The 13140-nt window shown below is 33.4% G+C and overlaps 1 pseudogene; it reads right to left on the bottom strand.

Moving 5' to 3' along the window:
* Positions 1-9219: 9219 nt before the first annotated feature.
* LOC111472977 lies at positions 9220-12880 on the bottom strand (annotated as a pseudogene).
* Between the last annotated feature and the right edge of the window lie 260 nt (positions 12881-13140).

Genomic DNA, 13140 nt, shown 5'->3' on the forward strand with positions numbered 1-13140 from the left:
TTTCTAAATTTGAGACAATCAATACCATAAATGCCACTTGCTATTACGTGGCTTCAGCTAAAGGAAGCATTTTATGATATATACTGTCCCACTATGTTCAAATATGGCGTATAGGCAACCTTTCTAAATTTGAGACAATCGGGTAGAATTTTAGTATATTATAATGATTCATTTTTTGAGGTTTTAAATTACGAACTATTACGTGTAATGCACAGAGGATTTTAAAAAGTATGATATCATTTGAAAATAAAATAAATGGAGGAGTTTGGCGACATTAAAATTAAATACAAGTAAAAGATCTTAAAGTAAACTTAAAATTTATAATTACAAAGATAACGACATTACAAAAAATCAAATTATTTGAAACTCGAATACAATGAAAATAATTTCCTGACTTAGAATTCGTGCTCCCTTTGTATCTGCACTGGTTTGGTATGCTCCGGGCCATCCGCCTCCTAATTCTTGTTCAATCAATTAAAGTAACAAGGATGAGTATAAATAAAAATTTAGTAACCCAATTTTATAGGCATTCAAAGGTGATCTACATCTGGTTCGAGTAGGGTTTTACTCAATAGATGGTTGGTAAGAGATTTATAAAGTTGATATGGGGAGAAGAGAACTCGCTCTTGAGATAAGAGGGAACACTCATGTAATAGCTCAAGTCCACCGCGGGTAGATATTGTTCTATTTGAACCCTTATGAACTTTCCCTCAAGGTCTTAAAACGTGTCTGCTAGGGAGAGGTTTTCACATTGAGAATGTTTCGTTCCCCTCTTCAATCGATGTGGGATTTCACAATTTAGGTTAGTTCCTACAACTTTCAGAGCTAAATTCCTTATTTATAGTGAATGAAATTTAATGATTCATGTTCCCTCCTCGTATGTGCAAGTATGAAAGTTATGAGGTGAATTAAAAGTAACGAGCCACAATTTGGATGAGGTATTACGATCATGTTCAAAGTTTTATAGGTATATATGGAGATGGACTACGGTATGAAATTGTCAAGAAGTCTTAAATTTAGGAAACCATGATTTAAAATGGACTTCCATGGAGGATCCACGATGATTACAAAGGTGTGTCATTGTCTCTAAATCAACTAGAAGTTTCGTGGTAATCTTCCTTATACCCCTACACGAATGCATCGCAAAATCTCACTTTTGTAAAAAATTAACGATGAATTTTTCGAGTAATGTCAAGCTGTTTCAAAGTTATTATCATAACTAAGATTTCAAGACTCTAATTTTAAGTTGGATTTTTAAGTATCCCAAGTTTTATTATAGGTAAGAATATTCACTATGGTTATATAATACCAATTTTAAAGGAGAATTTTTTTAAGCTCCTTTCTTGGTGACACAAAGGAGTTAAAAAAAATTTGTGGTGTCTTTCCGGTAGTATGGTTATAGGAAAATTGTTAAAAGGAGACCCTGAGAATGCATGGGCAAGGACGTTAATTTTACACCTTTAGCAAAGTTGAGAGAATTTGACTCGAAGGACAATTTAATGTATGAAGCTAGAAAAACTATTAATCTAGTTGATGGAAGAAAGCAAACCTCTTAAATGAAGTGAGAAATTTGAAGTTAATGTTAAGTATTTAAGGTTTTTCAACGTTAGTGTCCACATGAATGTTGATTTCAATAAAGCGTGTGAGCTACAAACGTACTAAATAGATTCTGTTGCTCATGAAATTTTAGGAGAAGACTCAATATGATATGATAAGATTATGTATGAAATTTAGTGATCATTAGATTATGATAAGAGGATAAACCAATGGTAGGTGTAAAATGACTAAAATGTCCCTATATTTATGTATCGTTGGCTTATGACCAAGGCGACCTCTAAATGACATGAAATTTGATGAGAAGCCTTATGTCGTGGTTTAAAGTGATTATACAAAGTTACAAGGTCATGGAAATATGACGAGGATTTAAACAAATATTTGAGGTGGTAGATGACCAAAATACTCTTATGAGAATTCTAACCCCTTCAAGCCTTTAAAAGACTCAAAATACTAAGAAAATTTATATTAGACTCATATACAATATTAAGGGTAAGTATGAAAGATTGTAGGAAGATTATGACAACTTTGGGATATGAACTAAGAGGAAAAATACGTAAATACCCCTCAAGACACCTTATAAGAAATCAAAGTTTTTATGAATACCAAGTGACAACATGCTTATGAAAGATTTATATATGCAAAGAAAAGTTGAGTTTATGACTCATATGGATTAGAGTGTACTTGTTAAGAATTTTTCCTTAGTTGTACTTCAAGACTTAACAAAGAACTTCAAAATGAGAACTTGTGATGTTCTAAAGACTTCCCGATGAGCAGTGAAACATGGCCTTATGACACAGATTTTGTCGTAGGGAATGAAAGAAACCTTTGACGTAGGTACTCAAACTATGTTGCAAGGAACACATGAAGCCTTGGACTTAGGTTCGCAAATTGTATCGCACGGAACGCATGAATCCTTAAATGCAAGTATTAGACTATGTTGCAGAGAACATATGAAGCCTCGAGCATAGATCAGGATTAAGTTGTTCACTGAGCATAGGACCTCACAAGACGCTCAGGGGAAAGTCTAAGGAATAATAACTCAAAACTCTAGACCAAGATCTTCCCTGCAAAACTAGGTACCAAACAAGGGGTTACCCTTATAAAAAATGTGTAAAAAGAAGAAAGCAAGTCACTTTGAGGGGAGTGGGAAAGTTGAGAATTTAGGTTTCATTAAGTATTCGAGGTTTTCTAGCATTAATATGAACACCTTAGCATTTTCTATTGAGTACATTAGCTTTGATAGGAGGATATGATCCGACCATGAAGATAATTATTGAATATAAGGAACTAATCAAGGTATGCTTGAATGACTAGTCTCGATATACTAAGGTTCGAATGAACGACAAGCTAAGTCCATGCTTCATCCGACCTTTCCACATTGTAGGTTGGATTAGACCAATGATATATTGCCTTGCACAGTCCCTCTGCAATATATGACATATCATGTATCCATGCTTCGCAAATACTTGATTGACTTGACGCACATTCTTGAACACGAACCCCTTTAGATAAACAACCCAAATTATTTCAAGATCAGAAAAATTTCGGAACAAAAGTTTCTTAGATTTAACTGATAATAGTTCTATCTTAGACCTTCTTTCCCTGTCATCCTAATTTCATTTTAAAAAATTATATCTTACCCCTTTCTTTTATTTTATCCTAATTTCGCTTTTAAAAAATCCCATTATATATATATATAAATAATTGCTAAATTTTTTATGAGTTCGAGAAAATTAAGTTAAAAAAAGAAGTAAGGAATGATTGATCTTGGCCAAAAGGTACCTCAGAACAAAATTAAAAGAAAAACAAAGGAAATACATAGAGAAAAAAAACAAGGAAAGAAAGATTTTAGAAATAATATTGACATATATATATTTTTTTAATCTAAGTCTTACTATCAAACACAATTGAGAAATAATGAAAGCATGAAATCCGATTTTTACCGAGGCAATTAAATGAGTATTCAAAATAGGTGAAACCTTTACATAAGTGAGAATGAATTTGAAGGGCGAAAACAAGCAAATTTGGAACAAGATATAACTTTTGCTAAGGCCAACCAAGATATAACTTTGTATGACGACACGTGCCCAGTGCCCTTGCACGTGTCATTTATGTTTTATGTTATATGATGATGTATTGATGTTGTATGATGATGTGATGATGTTATATGATGATGTGATGACGTTATATGATAATATGATGACGTGTGTGATGAAGAGATGACGTTATATGATGATATGATAATGTTATATGATGATGTGATGATGTACATGATATGATGACATGATGATGATGATGTATGATAACATGATGATGTATGACGTATGATGATGAGATGACTTAAGATGAAGTGTATGTATTAAATAAATGTCATGATATATTATGATGACGTCTTTTTTAAGACACAGCGCTAATTGATGTTAATGACGATGAACGTATGAAGGTCAATGCCTGCATGTTACCTAGGGTGATGTGTGAATGATGTTACCTCATGCATACTGTGTGTTCATATACATCGGGTTACTTTCTCATTTATGATGATGAGTACGGACACATATAATATGATGATGATGATGAGCATCATGCCTCGCATGATACTCGAAAGTTTGCTAACCTCCGGACATTCGGCTACGGACAACTAGCCTAACTATGATGGGACTAGGGGGTGAGAACCGCCTGGGGATTCACGCTCGCACATGTGGGTTATGTGTAAAGAAATACTACACATCCAATTTTGTTCGGACGGAAGGCCACCTCTATGATGGTTTTAACGATAGGTTCTGAATGCATGTGTTTGCATTTCCTGACCCCAATAGTGGGGTAACTTACCGAGTATTTCTTAAAATACTCAAGTTGTGTGCTAATTCTATTTTAGATAAAGATAAGACATTCCTGTACGGTTGACGACGATATCACATGTAAAGACCATGACACTTGCATATGATAAGTGGTATTTCATTTCTTAGATTTTAGATTAGTGTAGGGTGTTTTTACCTTTAATGTTTATTTTATTTTTTATATTTGGTTAGGTTGTTTTAAATATGTTTTCGAACATGTAAGTCTATAACAATGTTTTATGATGAAGTTTTAAATGTTTATTTCCGCACAAGAGAGTATGTTAGGATGACGGTAGCAACTTTAAGTTAGTAGTAATATAGGGCTGTTAAACTCAGTCATATACCATAGGAAAACTTTTTTGCAGGGCACCTAACTTTCTCATGAGAGCTCACATTTTTGCAAGGTCCTGAATTCAAAAGAAATGTCGAAATCCCGTTCATTACTTAAAAGTGATTGATGTCTTGCTCAACACACTATTTATCGAAACTACACTACAACACCAAAATGTTAGCACTTTGGCACATCTCTAAAGCTTGTTCATTTCTCGAATGGTGTTGGTAGTGTGTAGGTCTCGACATTCAAGGATTGAGAGCACATTAAGCCAAGAAGGAAAACAAATTAGGCTTGATCCTCATCACATCTTCCATTCAAACTCCTTGTAAACTTGCTCGAATTTCACCGTTTTACATGCTTTCAAGTACTAAACTTGCTTGTTTGCACACTTGTATGCTTAGCCCAACATCCAAAATGTCACAATGGGAGATTTTTATAAACCTAAAATCGTTACCGTATATGTAATGTAACCATTTTGTGCGAAAATAATCATTTGAAACATATTCATAAAACTTTGTCATAGGCTTAATGTTTAATAAAAAGTCTTTAAAACAAAACAACTGAAAATTAAAATAGACATTAGTAAAAATAAAACATAAATACCCTTATACTAAACTATAGTCAATGAAATTAAATACAACTATCCTATCCATCTTATGCATGTGTCATGGTTTATAAAATTGCGATACCACCGTCAACCGTGTAGGAGTGCCTTGCCTTTACCTAGAAAATAAAAGTAGCATGTGAGTATTTTAAAAAATATTACCCAACTATTTGGGTTAGATGCAAACACGCGCAATCATGAATAAGACCTATCATTTAAAAGTTATATTCTCTTAGGTGACTATCCTAAGCGGGTCATTCAATGTTTATTTACTACTCTACACATGGCCCATACGAGCAAATATGGACCCACCAGTGGGTTCGTACACACCTTGGGCCCATTTTCTGGTCAGGCTAACATTTTTCTAATGCTATTGCCAGACACCCAGTAGGAATAATGACCGTCGTAGCATTATGATAAACATAATGATCTTTTTTATTTTTGTAATATACGTGTCCGTACCCATCCCAAAAGGGTTAATTCCCCGATGCATGTATCATACAATGATGCATGAGGTCCTAACATTTTTTTTTTATTAAACTATGTAAAACAACCCCTTCCATTTTCCTATAACATATCATTTTATAACATAGCCTTTAAAACATATCTATTGTGTGTCATTCATGCCAAACATCGCGTTATGTCATATCATGCACATAACATGTCTTTCAACATACCATATCATATCATATACGTATCATTTCATCAATCATATCATAACATGTATCCTACTAATCTTAAGTATAAAATAATATAAAATTCTTAATAATTTAAACTTGTCTTTAAACAGAGCAAAAATGTATTCTTGGACAAAATGCTAGCATAGAGCAAAAATGTATTCTTGAATTAGCTTTGAACCATTCAAGTGGGCGGATGAAATGAAGCAAGAGGCCTCCCTTTTAAAGTGGAGGCCAACTCCCTTGAGCATGCAGCTTGGGGTAGAGAATGACTAACTTGAGGCTGGAAGAACGAAAGATTGACGTAGTTGCAAGCACTCTTGAATTAGAGAGCTTTCCCTTCCTTTTCATCTCCTTTATATACTACATGAGGTTCAACGTTAGTGATTACCTAACTTACAAAGTGGGCTTGCCCAAGAATCCTTTTAAAGAAGAATTAATTAGCTTCCTAAAAACAAAAAAAAGTAAAAGCGGCTAGTTCTTAAAGAAGAATTAATTACCGTTCACAAATGCCACAGATGACCATAGTTTCACAACATTGATATGCATTCTCTTTTTTAAGACAGAAGATTCAATTCCTACGCCGTATAATTATTGTACTAAAAATATAAAAAAGATTACACAAAATGTGATACGAAATAAGGTGTTTTAATAATACTATAAAAACTTCATGCAATTCTTGTGGTAGATTGCATATGAGCCATTCAATCAAGCTTTGATCAAGTTCTATTGTGGAGTGACTCAATTTAGAACAAGATTCCAAATCTTGGTTCTAGATCTTTGATCCAAAGAGGTAATCTAATTCTAGCCTTCTTCTTTGATTCAAGGGTTCTTACTTCAACAAAAGCTTGGATCATTGAGCTGAGGATTAAGGTGTTCTTATCAGGAAGATTACCTAAAAAGAAGAGGGCCACCGAACAGAATAGAAAACCAAGAAGGAAGAAGAACCCTAATTCAGTAGCGGTTGATAAGAGAATGAAAAGAAAATAAAAAAGGATAGATTAAGACAAAGAGGTGGATGAGAGAGCTCAAAGGAGGGTGACTTCCATTGAAGGACACCAACAAAGCTTGATAACTCTTAATCATTTCCTCTCTTTTCTTATTCTATCACGATTAAGATGTTGATTCCATCGTTGAAATCATTTTGTATGGAGAGATAAGTCTTACCGGGGAGGGGGAAGAGTTTTATGTTGTTTGAGTATGTTGATGGTGTGATTTTATTTTTATTAAAGAGTTGTTACTAATGATTTACATGTTTGCTTAGTTGGCCACTTTATATGCATAGTTATTCTCTTAATGTTCTCTTGTTCGAAAGAAGATGAGAGAAGGGAATTATCTTTAATACTCTAGTTCCACTGCGAGGATACATGAACGTAGTCGAAGTGTTATGAATAATTTTTTTAGCCCTGTTATTAGAGATTACAAAACTATTATGGAAGTAATCACCCTACATGACCCTTGAAAGTGCGCCGTGGGTTTGCAAATCAGTTAAAATGAGCGAAAATCCGCCACAAAATTCAACAAACTGTCTATTTGAACAGTTCTAGCCAAAGCTTCCTTAATTTTTCTAGTTGTTCTTCGTTGTTCGGGAACAATTGATACTCGCAATCAAATTTTTTTAATTAGTAGTTCACCCAAATCCATTTGAATAAGACCAAAAACTCAATTAATTTCCTGCAACAAAAGTAACAAAAAAAAAAAAAAATGAGGTTCTCTATCGAAAGGATAATATACTTATTATTTACTATTTGTGATATTGTATATTTACATGTATTCTTATGAATTTTACACCATTTTACTCTATACATTCACGAGTCATCAGTCACTCCCATGCTACAACCTTACTTGAAAATCATTTGAAAATAGGGTAATTACGAAAATACTCATTAACTTCTCTATTGTGGGTAGACAAGCAAACCATCATATAGTTTCATCAATCAAAATGAAGGGACCTTGGTGGTTGATTACTCATAACACATAGCATGTAATCTACTCACCTAGAATAGCTTTCAGCATCCAATGCTTAGTGACCAATAGTGGTTGGCTACACTATACACACAACGTGTAACCCTTACCACGTTTATAAATTTCATCAATCACTCATGTGACCAATGGTGGCTGGTTACCCGATACACAAAGGGTGTAACCCTTATCACATTTATTTCATTCAAAAATCATAACATGACAAATGCGATACCAAAATAATTAATTTTATAACCAATAGGCATGACAACAAACAACAACATCCATATAACAATCCATATAATAGCAATCAATCTAAGTTGCACAAGACATAACAACTTTAAACTTCTTTGGGCTTTATCACTTACCGTTCTCTTATGGTGGGGATAGATCAGTTGGGAGAGCGTTAGATTGAAGATCTAAAGGTCACGTGTTTGATTCTCATTCACCGCATTTAAACCGGAGTCTTAATTAGACTATTTCATCTATTAATTAGTGAATATTTATTTGCGATTTAAACTTTGATAGAAAGTTACACATTAATTTTGATTTTAATCAATTCTCAAATTAAGCATAACTCAACTAATTAGCGGTGATTAAATAGAAGAAATAACTCTACTTATGCATTTTTATTATGTTAAAATAGCGGGGATAGCTTGGTTGGGAGAGCGTTAGACTGAAGATTTGAAGGTGTTATATGTTTGATCCATGTTCACCGCAATGGTGTCGAGAGTCCTAACTTGACTGTGCAATCTAGGAAATGTTTCATTTGTAAAATATTTCTTAATGAAATAAACTTTGTAGCGGGGATAACTCTACTTATGCATTTTCACATTAGCAAATAGCGGGGATAGCTCAGTTGGGATAGTGTCAGATTGAAGATTTGAAGGTCAAGGTTTGATCCACATTCACTACAGTGGTGTATAAAGAGGCATAACTTGACCATGAAATGGTACTCAAAATATTAAAACTAGCTAATAAAGCACTCTTGAATTAATTGATATGAATTCGATGGATCCATACATATTTGGATTTAAGAAGTTATATTCTCTTTTTTTCAATTTTAGAGTATTATTTTTATGGTTTTGAGTTACAATAGTTATTGTTAAGTGAAATATTACAAATGTAGTTGAAATAGCTTAGTTTCAAAATTTAAAACTTCTCATTTTATCTATATCTTCATTAAATTTTTCATTATTATTTATTTCATAGAATTAAAAAAAAAAAAAAAAAAGAAAAACAAAGTCTTTACGAGAAGGTAGGAATTTCAACCGAGCATGACTTCAACTGAACATTCTCAATCGGCAGCTGATCCTCGGAAAAGTCACATCCACCGCTTTTTGCTGCCTTAGCCAGCAGAGCACATGGCGGCGGATCCACATCGCTACTAAATTCCTCAATGTTCGTACAATTCCACTGCAACTTTTTAGGCGTCGCCGACAATCCAATCTTCACATTCGGAACACAAATATCCATGAATGGATCTCCTGAAATCCCCGCCAAATTTGCCGACATATTAACATTCTCGGCCACCACGTCTCTGTAATTAATGTTCTTAATCAATGGCAATGCCGAGGGATCGAACTTGTCATCCGCATGAGATTTAGTCTTCAGTTATCCAGAAGACATAATTCATGGTGGATAGAATTTTTTTTCGGACAAAAATGTCCTTGAAAAAATCGCCTCGTCCGCGAGCGATTTTGATTCTGACGGCAGATTGGGTGTTGTTTGATGTAACGTTTTCGATCCTAACGTTGCGGATTCCGCCGGACATTTCGCTGCCAAGGGCAATACCTGCAGAATCTGGTGAGATGCAAGTGAGGCGGTGAATGACGAGGTCCTCGGTCGGCATTCCAAAGTTGATACCGTATTGGTCCCATCCGCTCTTGATGGCAATGCAATCGTCACCGAAGACAATTTAGCAGTCTTCGATTCGAGTGTTGGAACAAGAATCTGATAAATTGAATGGAGAATTACGAAGAGGGATTGAGGAAGAAAAGAACCCTAAGGTTTTAAAGGAGAAGAAGAAGGGAATCTGGATTGATTTCGTCGGTGTTGGGTACGGTGACTGGAGCCAAGATGGTGAGCTCTTGGATAATCACATTTATGCATTTTCACCCCTATTATGATATATAATTAAAAATTCTTTTTGGTCGGGATTAATTTGAATTGTATAATTTTTTTGAAGCATAATCCTAAAATACAAGAATAATGGAACGGAAGCGAAATAGCCAAACCTGCTATAAATCGGATGGACGAACCAAGAAGGTGAGGAGAAGAACAAGCCAAGCCCACAAGATCAATACAAAGAAAACAAAGAAAAAGAAAATGAAATTGAAAGAGAAAGAAGAGAAAAATTACATTGAGTTTATGATTTTTAGATTAGGGGACAAATGATTTTATAGGATAATTTATGAATAAAAAATAGGAAAGAAATTTTTTACTATTATTATTATTATTTAAAGGGTCAAAATTTGGGTGGTAAATGAAATGGTTGGATTTACATAGAATATTAGCCCAGTAGAAAAATATAACTTGGAACTTTGTAAATTTGCCATCTTGTTTTTGTTTTTTAAAAATTGTTTTATGCGTAATAGAGTGTTAAAATAGTTACTCGAAGAACCAAGTCATCTAAATCGGTGTTTAAAAACAAATTATCAATTTATTTTTATTAAACTACTCGAACAACTCGAATCAACCTAAGGTGAATATTTTATGATTAGATTAGTCGAATTCAGTATTTGATAAGGGTTTATTGGATTGAAAAAATTTACCATCTAGAAAATTAAAATAGGTCTAAAACATGTTGAATGGAAAGTAATTGTTTGTTTAGTTTTAAATGATATCTCTATATTTATTTGATTAACCCTTAATTAGATCAATTATTTTTTCACTAATTATAGTGCATGAGTTGAGTTGAATATCGGCTCAAATCTCTTTAATCATGGTAACTATAACTCTATTTATGCTTTTATATTTCTTCTATATAAAGAAATTTTCTTAATAAAAAATAAATAATATATCACTCTATTATGAAAAATAAGAAATGAAAATCAAATATAATAAACTACTTATAAAATTAGGCTATAACATCAAGTCATACTCGTTTCTCTCATTTCATAATGTATCTATATAATCCCTGGACCACCCGAAGACTAGTCTATGAAACAAAAGGCCTTGTTGAAGAACTGAATCATCTCCACACATGATACCATATATGGTCTAGGGATATTATGGTTTTTGATAAAAATCACGGTGTTCCAAATGCTCCACTTTGACCTATTACAGAATCCAAGGTCAAGAAAAACCAACAAGCATTCATTCTTCATCTACAAATTGGATAGGCTCGATTCAACCATCATTTCATGTGTTACAAGTTGATTCGGTTGAGGAAGGATCATTTGGAACTTCAGATGTGAATATTTGCATTGTTGGAGTAGCGGATGAAGTTGCTATAAATTGTGATTTATTATTTTTAATTTTATAATTTCTGTAATGTGCAAAAGGGTGGAATTATTGGTCAAATTGACTTCTTTTGTAGAGATTTAAGGGGATTAGGATTAAATTATGGCCCCTAAGAATTAGAAGAATTGAAAGTTTCAGAAGACTATAAATAAACAAATTATTATGTAAAAGGAAGATTTGAGATGAATGAAATTGAGATCTCAAATAGAGACTTTTGCCCTTAGAAATTTGAGCATCATCTTTGTCATTTCTAAGTTTCATGTAATTCTTTTGGTAGATTGCATATGAGTATTCAATCAAGCCTTGATCGAGTTCGATTGTGGAGTGACTCAATTTAGAACAAAATTTTGAACAAGATTCTAAATCATGCTTCTAAATCTTTGATCTTAAGAGGTAATCTAATTCTAGTCTATCTCTTGATTGAGGTAATCTAATTCTAGCCTTGATCGAGTTCGATTGTGGAGTGACTCAATTTAGAACAAGATTCTAAATCATGCTTTTAGATCTTTGATCTTAAGAGGTAATCTAATTCTAGCCTATCTCTTGATCGAGTTCGATTGTGGAGTGACTCAATTTAGAACAAAATTTAGAACAAGATTCCAAATCATGCTTCTAGATATTTGATCTTAAGAAGTAATCTAATTCTAGCCTATCTCTTGTAATCTAATTCTAGCCTTATCTCTTGATTAATCCGAATTTTGTAGAGGGAGGTTAATAGGCATTTGAAGAATTAAAAGTTTCTTTTGTGGGAGACTATAAATACAACAAATTGTTAGGTAAAAGGTAGATTTCGGATGAATGAAATTGAGATCTCAAATAGAGACTTTTACCCCTAGAAATTCGAGTATTATAGTCATTTCTAAGTTTCATGCAATTCTTGTGGTAGATTGCATCTGAACCATTTAATCAAGCTTTGGTGGAGAAAGATCTCAAACCCTACCCTAATTATATGGTGGAGAAGGATCTCAAACCCTAATTGTATCATAGGGAAGATCTCAAACCCTAATTTTATCATTGGGTTTGAAAGATCTCTAATTTTATCATAGGGAAAAGATGACACCCTAATTTTATCATATGGAGAAGATCTCAAACCCTAATTTTATCATATGGAGAAGATCTCAAACCCTAATTTTACCAGGGAAAATCTTACCATAGGGAAAGATCTTACAAGAGAAGATCTCAAACACTAATTTTATCATCGGGCAAGATCTCAAACTCTAATTTTATCATCGGGGAAGATCTCAAACCATAATTTTATCACCGGGAAAGATCTCAAACCCTAATTTTATCATAGAGTTTGAAAGATCTCTAATATTATCGTATGGGAAAGATGTCAAACCCTAATTTTTATCACATTGGAATGATCTCAAACCTTAATTTTACCATAGGGAAGTATCTTACCACATGGAAAGAACTCACCAAGGGAAAGATCTCAAACCCTAATTTTATCATAGGGAAAGATCTCAAACCCTAATTTTATCATAAGGTTTGAAAGATCTCAACCCTTAATCACAGGGAAAGATCTCAAACTCTAATTTTATCATAGGCGAAATATCTCAGACCCTAATTTTACCATAGTGAAAGATCTCAAACCCAAATTTTACAATAGGGAGGCGAAATATCTCAGACCCTAATTTTACCATAGTGAAAGATCTCAAACCCAAATTTTACAATAGGGAAAGATCTCATCCCTAATTTTACCAT

The sequence above is a fragment of the Cucurbita maxima genome, unplaced genomic scaffold (assembly GCF_002738345.1).
Source record: "Cucurbita maxima cultivar Rimu unplaced genomic scaffold, Cmax_1.0 Cma_Scf00095, whole genome shotgun sequence".
Taxonomy (NCBI): Eukaryota; Viridiplantae; Streptophyta; class Magnoliopsida; order Cucurbitales; family Cucurbitaceae; genus Cucurbita; species Cucurbita maxima.